Source organism: Bos javanicus, chromosome 8 (genome assembly GCF_032452875.1).
Source record: "Bos javanicus breed banteng chromosome 8, ARS-OSU_banteng_1.0, whole genome shotgun sequence".
Classification (NCBI taxonomy): domain Eukaryota; kingdom Metazoa; phylum Chordata; class Mammalia; order Artiodactyla; family Bovidae; genus Bos; species Bos javanicus.
The window spans coordinates 15,794,719-15,810,230 of NC_083875.1; the positions used below are offsets into that span (position 1 = coordinate 15,794,719).

A 15,512-nucleotide genomic window follows, 5' to 3' on the forward strand; every position below is an offset into this window, starting at 1 on the left:
TTAGAAAATGTCTTATATTGTTTTATCTTTCATGTATATCTTGTTTCCTTGTGCGTATCTATTTTATACCTCTTTTGCATCCTTCACATTTGTAATGATCATTTTTTAGTGGAATAAAATTAATAGACTCACCACAATAGAAGTTGCAGGATTTCATTGTCAATGATTTTCTAAATTCTCAGCTAGATACCCTATTATGTTGGTTACTTTTGTATGTGGATTGTACTGATTAAACCCTCTTTCTGCATTTGCCAATATTTGACCATGTAGAATGCAGTAAACATTTGTTGCAAACTTAATTTGTGCCTAAGCCTGTTTCACTTAATAATTTTCACCAGTGTAACTAGTTCTGAGAAGAGTTGGGAAGTAAGAATTTCTGCTATATTTACATTAACAAAAGTTTTCAATAATGAAATTTAAAAGTCAAAATTTGCATATTAATTTTGGGATTTGGTAGTGTTTCAGGAAGTCAAAAAATAAAGGTAAATATTTGGAAAAATCAACCCTTTGCCTATAAATGTTGTCCATATCAAGCTTGGCCTTTTTTGACATATAAGTAAAAAAGAAAGGATTCTGTTAGTGATGATTTAGTCAATACTCATATTTTGAACCAGTATCTAGAGAAAATAAAGACTGGCTGAAGGATAGCCTCAATCCTAACCATGAACCTCTATATGGGAACATAGAGCAGTGATATTTTATGGGTTTTCTCGTTCTTTGACATTAGCATGAGCTGTCACATTGAAATTCTGAGTGTCAGTGAATCAGTCAGTGTAACCCCTTGTACTCTTCATCATTGTACTGACTTTCCCATGTGCTTGTTCACGTTGTTGTGTGTCTTATCTGGAAGCCACATTTTGTCCCGGTTATCTTAGATGATAACTGCTACAGAAAGGTTTACAGGCCATCCTTCTCATACGGAGTGATTTGACTTATTGTTTCATCAGTCAAGCTTAATGAGTTATTTAAAAATTGTTGAAAGCAGTTTCTCAATCATTTCAAGATAACTATGTTCCCATGAAAGGTAATTTAAAAAGTCATACTTTAGGGCTGTGCAAAAATACAAAAATACATACATTAGAAATGTAGATTTTTGGAGGTCATTTTTTTACCATCCCACCTATGGAAACATTTTTCCTTTACTATTATTGACATTCACTTTTTTCTCTTCCAAATATTTCTAATGTTGAGGACCTAATTTCTTGGAAAGATAGTACTTTCTAACATTGAATTTAATTATTAGAAAATTTTATTTTTTAGTGAAACAAAATCGAATTCCAAAAAAGTTCCCTCATTTATGGGAACGGCAACTATAGATAAAGATAGATAGATAGATAGAGTTGACAATCATAGGAGAAAGTATAGAAAAATGCTTGCATGGGAAATAGTTATGAAAATAGCATTTTGAGTGTTTATTATTTTCTGACATTATCCTGAGAACTTTATACATAATATCTAAATTAATCCTCATAAACCCTGTAGTGAGAGAGAATTATTATTCCTATTTTACAGAAAAAGAAGGAAGGTATAGAAGGTTATTATAGCCAGTAGAAAGTGCTAGGGCTTCCCTGGTGGCTCAGAGGTAAAGAACCCACCTGCCAATGCAGGAGACACGAGTTTGAGCCCTGGGTTGGGAAAATCCCCTGGAGAAAGAGATGTCAACCCACTCCAGTATTCTTGCCTGGGAAATCCTGTGGACAGAGGAGCTTGGCAGGGTACAGTCCATGCGGTTCACAAGAGTCAGACATGACTTAGCGACTAAACAACAGCAACAGAAAGTGCTAAAGCCAGAATTCAAAGCCATTTAGCCTGGGTCCAGAACATTCACTCTCATCCAGCTCTTTAAATGTAGGAAAATACAGTATTTTCTGTTATTTCCTGTAGTTGTTTAACATCTCTGACTATGTTTAAGTTCAAGAGCTTGCCATGGCCATCATGGGGTGGTTTTGTCTTAGGGAACAAGGCATGCCAGGTCTTGAGAAGGGTCCTAAAACCTTCACGGTCACTGGTCCATCCCGACCCTGCCCCATTTAACCATTGCCTTTGTGTGCCTCTCCTCTCTGGAACTTCAAGTAGCAGCCTGACACTGGGGCCAACCTGCCTTTACTCTATTTTCTGTGCTGAACACTTGTGCAGAAACTGTGACAAATCCATTGACCCTAATATTGTCAAATCTTTGTGAAAAAATGATAATAATAAGCAGTTAAAAAAAAATACAGCTGAGTAGGTAGAGAGTGAGCCCTGAGAATTAGAAAGGAACTTTTCATCTAGAAATGGGGCATATCATTTCCACCCAACCTTCAATGGCCAGAACAAATGATATGGTCCCAGCAAAGAGACTCGAAAGTGTAGATTTCTTTGTGAATTGGAAGGAAAAATATCAAAAACAAAATATGGTGTATGCCAAGCATTGTCTCTGTCATAGCTTTAGTGGAACATTCCTCCAACACCCAAAACCACCTTTACATCTGCTCTCTCCAATCCCCTTTAGCTTCTATGTTCTAATGTAGATTCTGGCCAGTTATTAATGGATATGAGTTTCATTGCATGTTGCGTAAGTATGCTTGAAACTTTAGTACTAGTTAGACTTCCCTGGTGGCTCAGACAGTAAAGTGTCTGTCTACAGTGTGGGAGACCTGGATTTGATCGCTGGTCAGGAAGATCTTCTGCAGAAGGAAATGGCAACCCATTCCAGTACTCTTGCCTGGCAAATCCCATGGATGGAGGAGCCTGGTAGGCTGCAGTCCATGGGGTCACGAAGAGTCAGACACGACTGAGTGACTTCACTTTAGTACTAGTTATAGACCAAACTGTATATTAATGTGTTAAATCTTTGAGATAAAAAGATGAAACACCCTTTCCTCCCTATGTCTTCCTCTTGCCCATGAAAACATTTTATTTTGGGACCTCCTCACCACCCACTAATACCTTCAAAAATTAATTGGATTGTAAGCTGCTAATGAATTCAAAAGCCTTGTCATGGACATTTACATGAGTGATTTGAAGTTTTCAGTTTATTTATAAAGCCATCTTTGCTTTCTGAAATCCTTTTATATTCTAAGTAAGTCACAGAAAAGCGAACATTGTTGTAGATTTAATAATATGTACTTATATTTTTAAAGAGTTATGAGATAGGGGAAAGTAATGGTTCTGCCTAAATCCCTAAATTATTTTATATAATTATCATATTAATAATATATGGATATTATCTTAAATATGAGTAAATTAAGCCTCAGAAAAGTTTAGCTGGGATTCAGATCTAAGTTTTTCTGATTAGCACACCTGTGTATTTTTTACTAAAACACATGACTTTATAGCTAAAGTTTCTATAGTTCACTTTTTGCCTCATTCTTATTTTTTTATGACACTTGAGTACAGAGACTTAAATTTTCACTAGTACACAGAAGTAACAATACAGGTTTATAAATAACTTGTTATATGATTGTATGCCAACATTCTCATTACGGTTATTTCTTGCTCATATTCTAGCTGACATCTCATGCATAAATAGTCACATCTGTCTTGGGTCTGAAATAATGATACATACGATAAAATTCACAATAGCTCTTGGAAAATATTCTCATTTAGTACAGTAACAGCAAAACATGAACTAAAATAAAGTCATACGTGATACAGGGCTACCAATTTCCAAGTAATTCAACTTTAATTTCATCTTTGGAACTGAATGTAAGAAAAAACCTATAAATTATACTGATTTGATAAGCAGCTAGCATGAATATCAAGAGTTACATAAAATGCTTGCTTCTTTTGACTTTCAGATGACACTCTTCTGCATTTCCTCTACCTCTCCCCCTTGCCACTTTGGTTTCTTAAATGTTGTTGCCTGTTAATATTCATTCCTGGGCTGTCTTTTTTCTGTCCTGAACACTTAATGTCATAAATTACTAAGCATTTCATTAATACTTTAGGATGATAATGTCCAAATCTTTATCTCTAGTTTAGATCTTTCCTAAAATGGGTATAAGTATACTTGAGTAACTCGTGTTTAAATGTAGATGGTCAGCAGTCATCTCAAATCCTTCATGTCAACAACTGAAGTCAATATTTGTATTCTTAAAACTGTTCAACATTCTTTGTCTCAGATATAAGTAGCATCAAAATTCACCCCATTATAAAGTACGAGACCTGATGTCACCCTTGGCTCCCCCTCCTATCACAGCCAAATACGGCTCAAATTTTGTCAGCTTTGACTACCTTATAATGTCTATCAAATTTCCACCTCTCTTTCAGACCATTTTGAACTATCAGGATTTTTCTCAAATTACTGCAATTGCCTCCTTACTGATATTTGTCCTATCAAACTAAATAATTCTATATAGTTATGAGAGGAAAAGACTTTGGCAAAGACACAGCAATATCAAAGTAGATGAATTCAGCAAAATAGAAGATCAAGGAAGAGATTCATATGTATATATATGTGTATATATATATATATATATATATACACACACACAGGCATATTAAAATTATATTATAAGCTGTGCTGTCACATCAATAAGTAAATTATGTACTTCTAAATAAAATGCTATAAAAGGCTGACATGGCTAGCTGTTGGTTGCCCACCCCCCCCCAAAAAAATACCATGACTTCTCACTGTAAAAAGTTAAATTATCTAAATGTGAAAAATAACAGAAGAAAGTACAGTAGTCTATTTTGATATTAGAGTAAGAAAGTTCCTACTAAGCAAAGAAGTGAAATTCAAATTCATAAAAAAGCACTGATTGATAGATTTAATTATATAAACATTTTAAATGTCTATAGTGAAAGGCACCAAAAATAGAGATAAATTTAAGCATAAAACTGGAAGCAAATATTTGTAACATGTGACAGACTGTTATTAACCATGATAATGATATAAATAGCTCATGAAAATCAACATAAGAGCAACCAAATAGAATAATAGCAGAATTGTCAAAAAGTATGAATAGCTTATTTATAGAGAAAGCACACATAACTAAAGGAAATATGAAATATGCTTCTTTGGTGGCCTGGATGGTAAAGAATCTGTGTGCAATGTGGGAGATATGGGTTCTATCCCTGGGTGGGGAAGATCCCCTGGAGAGGACAATGGCAACACACTCCAGTATTCTTGCCTGGAGAATCCCGTGGACAGAGACATCTGGTGGCCTACAGTCTATGGGGTCTCAAAGAGTTGGACGTGACTGAGTGACTAACACTTTCACTATAGCTTTCATTTAGTCTAAATTACCATTCTAGAATATGTTGCTCTCTGCTTAAGAAATATTTATATCCCTTTTGTTTTTTGATCATTTTCCTCATTAAGCGCATGAGTATTCCCTAGATAATTTCTTTCACTATTGATAAGTAGCAGAAAGTTTAATTGTCAGAGAACTGTAATAATGTCAATGAATGATTTCTTTTAATACGACATACATGGAGTGTGTGTAATTTTTCATCATCTTAAATAACTTTTCAAGTAATTGGGAAACAATTTTATTCGGGAATAAAAACCATATTCAACCCAAAGGTACAAGAGTTCATTGTAATAATAATGGTATTAGTAGAGTTTTATGAGTATAATGAGTCAGGTGTTAATTTGATTGATACTCTTGAGATTTTTCTTCTCTATCAGTTCCTTTCTAGCTTCAAGATTTTCACATTACTGTCTAAGTCAATAGCAGAACTGTAGAATCCAATTCGTTCTCCCTTCTACTTCTTACCTTCAATCATGATAATGATAATAAGAATGAAAACCACACTATTAGATAGGTAATTCAGCCCTGGGATTCCTTTGGAAGGAATGATGCTAAAGCTGAAACTCCAGTACTTTGGCCACCTCATGCGAAGAGTTGACTCATTGGAAAAGACTCTGATGCTGGGAGGGATTGGGGGCAGGAGGAGAAGGGGACGACAGAGGATGAGATGGCTGGATGGCATCACTGACTCGATGGACGTGAGTCTCAGTGAACTCCGGGAGTTGGTGATGGACAGGGAGGCCTGGTGTGCTGCGATTCATGGGGTTGCAAAGAGTCGGACACAACTGAGTGACTGATCTGATCTGATCTGATTAGTATCTCCATTTGAGATGAATAAATTGAGGCTCAGAGATATCAAATATCATTCCCACACAGACATGTAGTACATGATGGTTCAAGGACTCAGATATAGGTCTCTAACTGTAGACCACTAAAGCCTTACATAGTAAGATATCCTGGTACACTACTCCTACAACATTCCCTGCTATTTGTTGACTGATGCTACTTACCACTGTTTAATGGGGTAAAATTAAACAGGGGTTTAATCATCATAATTTTGCTCCTTGTTCATCTCTACATATATGAATCTGTGATGTACATTTGACACAATGAACCTATACATTGTCATTAATTAAAGCTTTAATGCAAAAGAAGGAATAATACCACATTTGGTGAGCTAATCTAAAACTTTGAAACAATTCAATAAATGTTCTCTGACTTTAATGATTTATTGTTTGTTTAAAATAAAAATGTCATATAATATCAACATTGCAGATGACTTTGTTAGCTGCTGATAAGTTTGTGGGTGTGAAAACTAAAGGAAAACATGAGATGGTGCCTTTGCCTAGTAGATGCCTATTGCTTAGATAAAGAAGGTAATCTACCCTTATTTGCATAAGCCATTTCAAGTATTCTTGAATTTTAATTTGGAATTTTAATTGGAGCCTTTAATTAAACCTCCCCATAAAGCATTTAACAGACTGACTCTTTAAAGGCATACAGATAGCAAAATAAAGAAAATCTGTTTACTGTGCTGTACCCAGGTTGAGTTTTCACCAGCAATGCACTTTTAGTTTGAAGGATCATTGGAGACTCTGTGTGTGTGTGTGTGTGTGTGTGTATGTGTGTGTGTGTATGTGTATGTATGTGTTTCTCCATGTGTGTGGGGGCATATTTGCGTATACATTTGCTTTTTTATAGGGAGAAGGGTACTAGAATATTTATTTATCCATTTCAAATCAACCAGCAAGGGCTAAATTTTCTTCAGCTTAAAGTTCAGAAAATCTCCAAAGATTAAAATCTGGTTTTGAGCAAATATTAACCTGGATAATCTGCTTCATCTTTCTGGTCAAGAACTGAGCCTGTCTTGTAAGATTTGAGCTAGTATCTAAGATCCTGTAGGAAAAGTAAAGCCCACAGAAAAAAGTTTCAATGTTAGAAGCCAGTGAAAAAACAAATTAGTAATTTATTTCCATATGAGGAAAATAATTTCTATGTTCAGTTCAGTCACTCAGACATGTCCCACTCTTTGTGACCCCACGAACCGCAGCATGCCAGGCCTCCCTGTCCATCACCAACTCCCGGAGTCCACCCAAACCCGTATCCATTGAGTCGGTGATGCCATCCAACCATCTTTTCCTCTGTCATCCCCTTCTCCTCCTGCCCTCAATCCCTCCCAGCATCAGGGTCTTTTCCAATGAGTCAGCTCTTCCCATCAGGTGGCCAAAGTATTGGAGTTTCAGCTTCAACCTCAGTTCTTCCAACGGACACCTAGGACTGATCTCCTTTAGGATGGACTGGTTGTATCTCTTGCAGTCCAAAGGACTTTCAAGAGTTTTGTCCAACACCAGAGTTCAAAAGCATCAATTCTTCAGCACTCAGCTTTCTTTGTAGTCCAACTCTCACATCCATACATGACCACTGGAAAAACCATAGCCTTGACTAGATGGACCTTTGTTGATAAAGTAATGTCTCTGCTTTTTAATATGCTGTCTAGGTTGGTCATAACTTTCCTTCCAAGGAGTAAGCGACTTTTAATTTCATGGCTGCAATCACCATCTGCAGTGATGTTAGCTCGTGGAAAAAGATACCAATAATCAATTATATATTTGAACTTTACAGTGATTGCTGAACCCATTTTTTTTCTCTTTCCTCGAAAAACACAACTTCAGTAGCATTGCATTTTCTGTATAAATACTCTTATTCTATTTCTAGTTACCTTATAATTAGACATTTGTATCTAGATTGGAAGTAAAAGTGAAATAGTCCAAATAATCATTTGACAAGTAAGAAAACTTAAGTCAAAAAGGGTTGTGTTTTGACCATGGAAGTTGTTAGGTTTTAGCTGCATGTAAATTAGCATTCCGATCTCTTAGTCTCCATTCATAGCTTCTTCCCATTGTACCATGAGCTCTAAATTCTACAGTTATGGCAAAGGAAATTTTAAAAGCTGCCACTTGCCATTTGGCATTGGAGACCAAAGCTTGAGTCAAACAGATTGAAAATGAACTAGACTATGTTCAAAAGAATTTCCATAATAGCAAAAAAAAATTCACTACTATGTGCCTGGAGTCTAGAGCAGTGCTTAACATAGGTGATGCTCAATTAATATTTGTTGAATAGTTGAATAAAAGCAGCCAGTGGACTGTGATGCCCACCACATTGCTTGGACCAAATCCCAAGCTGTTGAGGATACTCCAGGGGGGAAAGGTACTGTATTCACTTGACGTGGAGGAAGTATCAGCATCTGCCTCTCTGCCAAGGGTACCTGCTTACTGAGTTTGTGTGCATTTGCAGGAACTTGTGAGTCTCCTATTGAACATGAACAGGAGGCTGATGAGTTCCCGGGAACACCCACAAATCTTCCTACTCATTTCTCCTGCTTTGCCATGGACAGTATGCTCTGACTGGCGCTTCCTGCTCTCCTCAGCGCCTCCACAGGTTGAGTACAAATTTAAGTTCTACACAAAAAAATTTAATCTTGGAAATGTAAAGTAGTTCACGGAGGCAAGTGTTGTTTCATCAGCTCATCATGGACACAGGTAGGTTTCCTTGATCAGCCCCTCAGGTGAGGTGTGTGGTGGAAGGAAGGTCTCTTCTAGAGTAAGTCTCGATAATGTCTTTGTAAATTGAGCAGATGGTTTGTAAGAGCCATTTTAAATGATGTCCTTCTGGTTTTACAAGTCTTCAGGTATTCAATGAAACAAGTGACAGTACTTTGATGAGTGAGAATTTACGGACCTTGTAGGGAAAAAAAATGAAAAATTACATGCTTACGTATTATATTAGTATTTCCCTAGACTCTTTTCTGGGTTGTATTTGATTCGACTTTTTAAAATCTATAAATGTTTGCAGTGTTTTCAGTTTTCTTTTTTTTTTCCTGAGAAAGTATTTCTTCGTTTGTATTCATTTGTAGTATCAAATTATATAATTACTTATTTATATTTTCACTATTGTTTAGTGGGCTGTGTTTGGCATTGATATTTACAGCATGAATCTGTTTTTAAACTTGTTGAAGCAGACTTTCATAAAACTACACAGAGGTGATCCTTTTTTTATAGTTTGAGTGAGTGTGTTGCTAAGGCGCTTCAGTCATGTCCAACTCTTTGTGATGCTGTGAAGTGTAACCCGCCAGGTTTCTCTGTCTGTGGGATTCTCCAGGTAAAAATACTGAAGTGGGTTGCATTCCATTCTCCGTAAGTATACATAGTTTTATTTATGGTATATTTTAAAGAAGGGTGACAGACTTAAATGTTTTGAAAGGCAATGTAAACCAATAAAACTGACCATATGTATGCAACATTAGGGAGCAGTAGAGACTGTAATTCGGAGAAGGCAATGGCACCCCACTCCAGTATTCTTGCCTGGAGAATCCCATGGATGGAGGAGCCTGGTAGGCTGCAGTCCATGGGGTTGCAAAGAGTAGGACACGACTGAGCGACTTCACTTTCACTTTTCACTTTCATGCATTGGAGAAGGCAATGGCAACCCACTCCAGCGTTCTTGCCTGGAGAATCCCAGGGATGGGGGAGCCTGGTGGGCTGCCGTCTATGGGGTCGCACAGAGTCGGACACGACTGAAGCGACTTAGCAGCAGCAGAGACTGTAACTAATATGGCTATGTCTAAAAACTTTCAAATTCATTGTGAAAAGTAGATACCTAAGGTTGTATTTCAGTTAATAATGAGTAGTAAAGTTTATCCCAATGACTTTCTTTATTCCTCAAAATTTTATTTTCTAAAGATTCAACTAAATTCCTTACATGGAAGCCCAGATTACTTTTTGGTTCCTGTTTTCTTTCTAAAACAGCATGTGGCTTTTATTTTTCCAGTTAAAAAGTTCAGATTTGGTGCTTCTTTCAGTAGGATTTCTTCAGTTGATTTTAATTATCCTGGCATAAATATGGACAAATATTTAATCTTTTGAAAGTACATTTTTTGGACAAAAGTACTGTCAATCATTGGTCAGTAGGTTTCCTTTTTACACTGTCATGATTGGACATTACAGTTCTCAGCCTTTTTCCCCCAAATATGTTTTCCTAAAACTGATTGTCCCTGTGAGACAGTACTGCTGACTGTGACTGAGATAAAATAATTTGTGGGCCATATTCTCGTGCTTATAGGTTGGCTGTAACATGCACTCTGTAAAGCTTATTATATCAGAAAGTAGCAAGGTGACAGAAGTATCATCTTGAACATGCATGTTTTAAAGCTTTTGTTTTATATTGGAGTATAGCTGATTAATAATGTTGTGATAATTTCCAGTGAAGAGCACAGGTGCTCAACCATAGATATATGTGTGTCCGTTTTTCTCCAAACTCCCCTCCCATCCAGGCTGCCACATAACATTGAGCAGAGTTCCATGTGCTATACAGTAGGTCCTTGTTGGTTATCCATTTTAAATATAGTAGTGTGTACATGGCAGTCTCAAACTCTTTAACCATCCCTTTCCCCCAAACTTCCTTCCTGGTAACCAGATGGACCTAGATACTGTCATACTGAGTGATGGAAGTCAGAGGGAAATATCATATGATATTGCTTATATGCAGATTCTAAAAAGATATAATACAAATAAACTTATTCACAAAACAGAAACAGACTCACGGACTTGGAACATGCACTTAAACAAGTCATCCACCAATACTACTCTTTAATATTAGTAATGACTTACTGGTCAGTCTAGTGTAATATCAGATACCGTCAGGACATAGTAGTTGAGAACCACTTTTCTGGACATAGAGTTTGTCCTAATGCTAACAGTTTTCTTAGGGCATTGACAGGTTATGACAGATGATTGCCTTCAACCAGGGAGCACATCTGACCCTTGCCCCTAATAACTAGAGATAACAAATTTTCGCCATCTTTTTCCAGACACAGATCAATACTATGAAGCTTGTATGTCAGTGCAAGTCAACAGACATCAATTGAGCATCTATTTTCAGTGGTTCTGCCAAATTTGGGGACAAAAATTGACAAGGAGAGTGTCTGTAAAACAGCGTGCACTATTATTGTAATACTATATGGTATGTGGATCTCACTCACAGCAGATCATACAGAAGGCTTTCCTCTTGCCCCTGCCCTGCCCACCTCCATTACCTTAACGCAGTGGGACTAACTCTCCATTACCTTAATGCAATGTGACTAACCCATTGGTGAACAAATCTTAAATGTCTGAAATACTAGAGATCGTCTTCATTTTAAAAGTCTGCATATTCTCTTATCTCCATCCTTAATATGAAGGAGCTCTGACTTCTATTTCTATTTTTTCCCTCCTTTTTTTCTCTTTTAATATTCCATTTAAAAGTATTATATTGAGTTTATTTCACTTATCCAAGTAGTAACTCCTAACATAGCTTCCATGTTACTTCATATGAAACAAAGCAAGTTGTTCTGTTATCTTTTTTTTTTTTTCATGATACTATTTAAGTGTGTGCTCTTTGCCTGTCCTTCACCTCCCCGCCAGAACCTCTACCCTGCCTCCCACACCCAGAAGCTTCAGGAGAGCTCTTCTTAACTCTGATATTGTTTTTATTGACCGTACCATTTAATTATGGGCTTCCCAGGTGGCAGTAATGATAAAAGAACCCACCTGCCAATGCAGGAGATGTCAGAGACACGAGTTTGATCCCTGGGTCAAGAAGATCCCCTGGAGAAGGGCAAGGCAAAACACTCCAGTGTTCTTGCCTGGGAAATCCCATAGTCCATGGGGTTGCCAAGAGTCAGTTAAGCAACTTAGCATGCAAAGATTCAGTGAAGCAACATAGCATGCTTGCACGTACTAAGTAAGACTTTTAAAATAATCAATTTTGAAAGCCCCAGTGGTTACAGGGATTACTGGCACCCCAACAAGTAGGTCACAGTGTGCTACTGATATGGGATGCTGTGATTCTTCATCACTTTTCCATTCAGACCTACTTCACTTTACCAACCTTTAAGTAAAAAATGAAAAAATAATTCTAATAATGAAAAGCTTTAGAAGGGCAATAATGATACTGGAAAAAATTTTCATTTAGGTAAGAAAATTATCTGATGTAAGGATATTGGGAACAGCAGAGGGGATTCTGTTCCTGTAAGATTTCAGTTGCCAAAGTAGATATTTGCATTGAGAGGAGAAATCTCTTCCTGAAAATACAAACTATTTGTGAAAACTTTCAGCATGACCAAGCATAGCTGAGAGAATCAAACATTTACATTAAAAGAGGGTCCACAGTAAAACTTTAGGAACCCAGATCTTCTCAAATGAACCACTTCTGAACTTTAAAGATGAACTTATATATAAGATGGATAAACAACAAGTTCCTAATGTATTAACACAGGGAACTATATTCAGCATCCTGTAATAAATCATAATGGAAAATAATACAAAAAAGGATATATATAATTTCAGTTATATGTGTGTGTGCTCAGTTGCTCACTTGTGTCCAACTGTTTGTGGCCCCATGAACTTCTCAGTCCATGGGATTTTCCAGGTTGCCCTTCCCTACTCCAGAGAATCTTCCTGACCCAGGGATCAAACCCACATCTCTTGCATGTCCTGCATTGGCAGGTGGGTTGTTTGCCAACTGCACTAGCTGGGAAGTCCTTCAGTTATCTATATGTGTGTGTATACACACACACACACACACACACACACATACACAAGTATATATTACTCAATCATTTTGCTGTGCAGCAGAAATTAATACAACATTATAAATCAACTGTACTTCAATAAAATAAAAAAATAAATAAATAAAGGTGACTTTAGCCTCAGAGTAAATTTGAGACATTATGTAGAGAGAAAATCAAAGACCTTCTCCTGTACAACTAGTCAAAACCAAAATCAAGCAGTATATATCTTCCTTAAATTTGGTTAAAAAAAGGAAATAGCCAATGCAAGAAATTGTGTGACTAAATATGATATATTCTGTGCAAAAACCCCGTGACACATACTTGTTCCTGGAAGCTTAGAATCTAATTAAGGTTTCATTTGTCATTGTCTTCAAATCTGAAGAAGCCCTGTCTTTTTAATTAAACTCCATTAACTCAGGCACTCCTGCCTACTATGAATTAATTCTCTTCTAATTGTTCTTTCTAGGAGGACTGCACTGTTTTAAAACTCCCACAAAAACTTAAGTTTTTCTCATAGTGTAATTTTAACTTGAATTCACTTCTTTCAGTCTCCAATTTTCATCCTAATCATAAATATTAACCAATCAACTCTTTCAAAAATTCTAGAAATGCCATTGTTTATATTAGGACTTGTTATTCCCTGTAATTGGTTCTCTTTCCCCACTGTTTATTTTACTTCTGAGTTTGGCTAAAGGCTATGTTAGTAAATTAAAAGCATGTTACTCTAGCAGAATAATCCAGTTTTAGGTTTATTTGCAGTTGAAACATAGCTCATTGATTTGGTAAATCTATGAAAAATTTAGCAAATTTAAATTTGTGTATGTGTGTGTGTTAGTCACTCAGTGTATACAACTCTCAGTGACCCCACAGACTGTAGCCCTTGAGGTTCCTCTGTCCATGGAACTATCCAGGTAAGAATACTGGAGTGGGTAGCCATTTGCTTCTCAAGGGGATCTTCCTGACCCAGAAATTAAACCCAGGTCTCCTGCATTGCAGGCAGATTCCTTACCAGCTCGGCTGCCAGGGAAGCCCTAAAGGAACTCTAGGATATTCTTTTGATTTGAATAAATATAAAAAATAAACTTTTAGCTTTCTATTTTTACCAACCACAAATCAAAAAGAAAAAAAAGAGTCCAAATCTAATCACTCTTACTTGTTGCTCCAACATGAATTAACAACCTGCTAATAAGCAGGTTGAATGGTGCTTGTAGGAATCTCACTGAAATAAGATCTAGTGTGTATGCAGAATTGGGAATTCTTTGGGGAATTCAGTTATCTGTACTGGTAAAAAAACAGTGATTCAAGAGCTCCCATTGCACCCCAGTTACCTAACCTGCATGCATCCCATTTAGAAGCTCCACTTGCTGGGTAGTTAGGGTTCTCCTCTACTCCTTAGAAGGAACATAATCTTATACAACCAGAAAGTCCCATTTAAATATGTATTGTAATCAGCTTCATAACACTGCAGGTCTTATAACAGTCTCCCCTAATGCAGTTGTAACTTAAAATATATTTTCTCATTAGATGGATTTTTATTTGTGATTGATAACAATAAAGTTCAGCTATATAATTAAATAGGGTCATGTGGGCCTAAATGATAATATATGTGTTGCTTTATACATTTTCCCTAGGAAAACATATTCTGAATTCTGAACCACTGACTTACATATCTCTGAACTTCTAAATTCACTTGACTTATAATTCAAGAATTATCCACAGAGAGAGAAATGCAGATAATTGAGCATCTATTTTGTTCCTTTGAAGTACACTATTTGCTCAATTTGGATAACTATTTTTAACATTTCAAAAATCCTAAGAGAAATTATATAATAAAGCTCTATGTATTAACAAAACCCAAAATTATATCCATTTACTCTGATACTGATTTTTTATGCTTATCAGAAAGGCAGTTTGCTTCTTAAACTGTAGGAATAGCTGTGATGTAGTTGGTTAATCAGACACTGTTACCAAGGATCTGCAATATGTGGGTATAGTGCTTGAATTATAGAGAACACAATCCATCTTTGGAAGAAAAATAAAGCATGCTGAGAGTTTGTAGGAATGAAAAAAACACGTTCAAAACAAAAGCCATAGGCAAAAATAATGATAACAGAATAATCCTTGATTCCTTTTTGTATTTGTTCAACTAATTCTTACTGTGTCAGCCTTGGGTAGGTACTGACTGTGATATTCACTAAGAATATACGGTTGAGGAAAACCGGCATTGTGTTTGTCTTCACGGAATTCACATTTTACAACTAATAACTTTTAGATTTGTCAATGCAGTTAACTCACACTGAAACATATATGAATTACCCAGGCATATCATCAAAATTTATGCTGGAGGTAAAAAGCAAAGTGCCATGAGAGCTCAGAAGAGGGAGGCCTAACCTGTACTGAGTTGAGAGGGGTCATAAGGGCTTCCTTTAGAAACATATTTATCTGGATCTGATAGGCAAGTAAAGATTAACAAAGGAAAGTTAGAAGAAGAATGTTCTAGACAGAAGGAATGGTATATGAAAATGCCCAGAGAATAAAAACAATGACATTTAACAGCAATTAAAGAATAATATGAATTAAACTTCCCAGGTGGCACAGTGATAAAGAACCTGTCTGCCAGTGCAGGAGATGCAGGAGACTAGGCTTTGATCCCAGGGAAAGAAGAT

The 15,512-nt window shown here is 36.5% G+C and overlaps 1 protein-coding gene across 10 annotated transcripts in view; it reads left to right on the forward strand.

The window, feature by feature from the left end:
• Positions 1-15,512, forward strand: part of LINGO2 (leucine rich repeat and Ig domain containing 2) — a 1,446,924-nt gene that overhangs the window by 349,099 nt on the left and 1,082,313 nt on the right. The gene's annotated exons all lie outside the window — the stretch shown is intronic.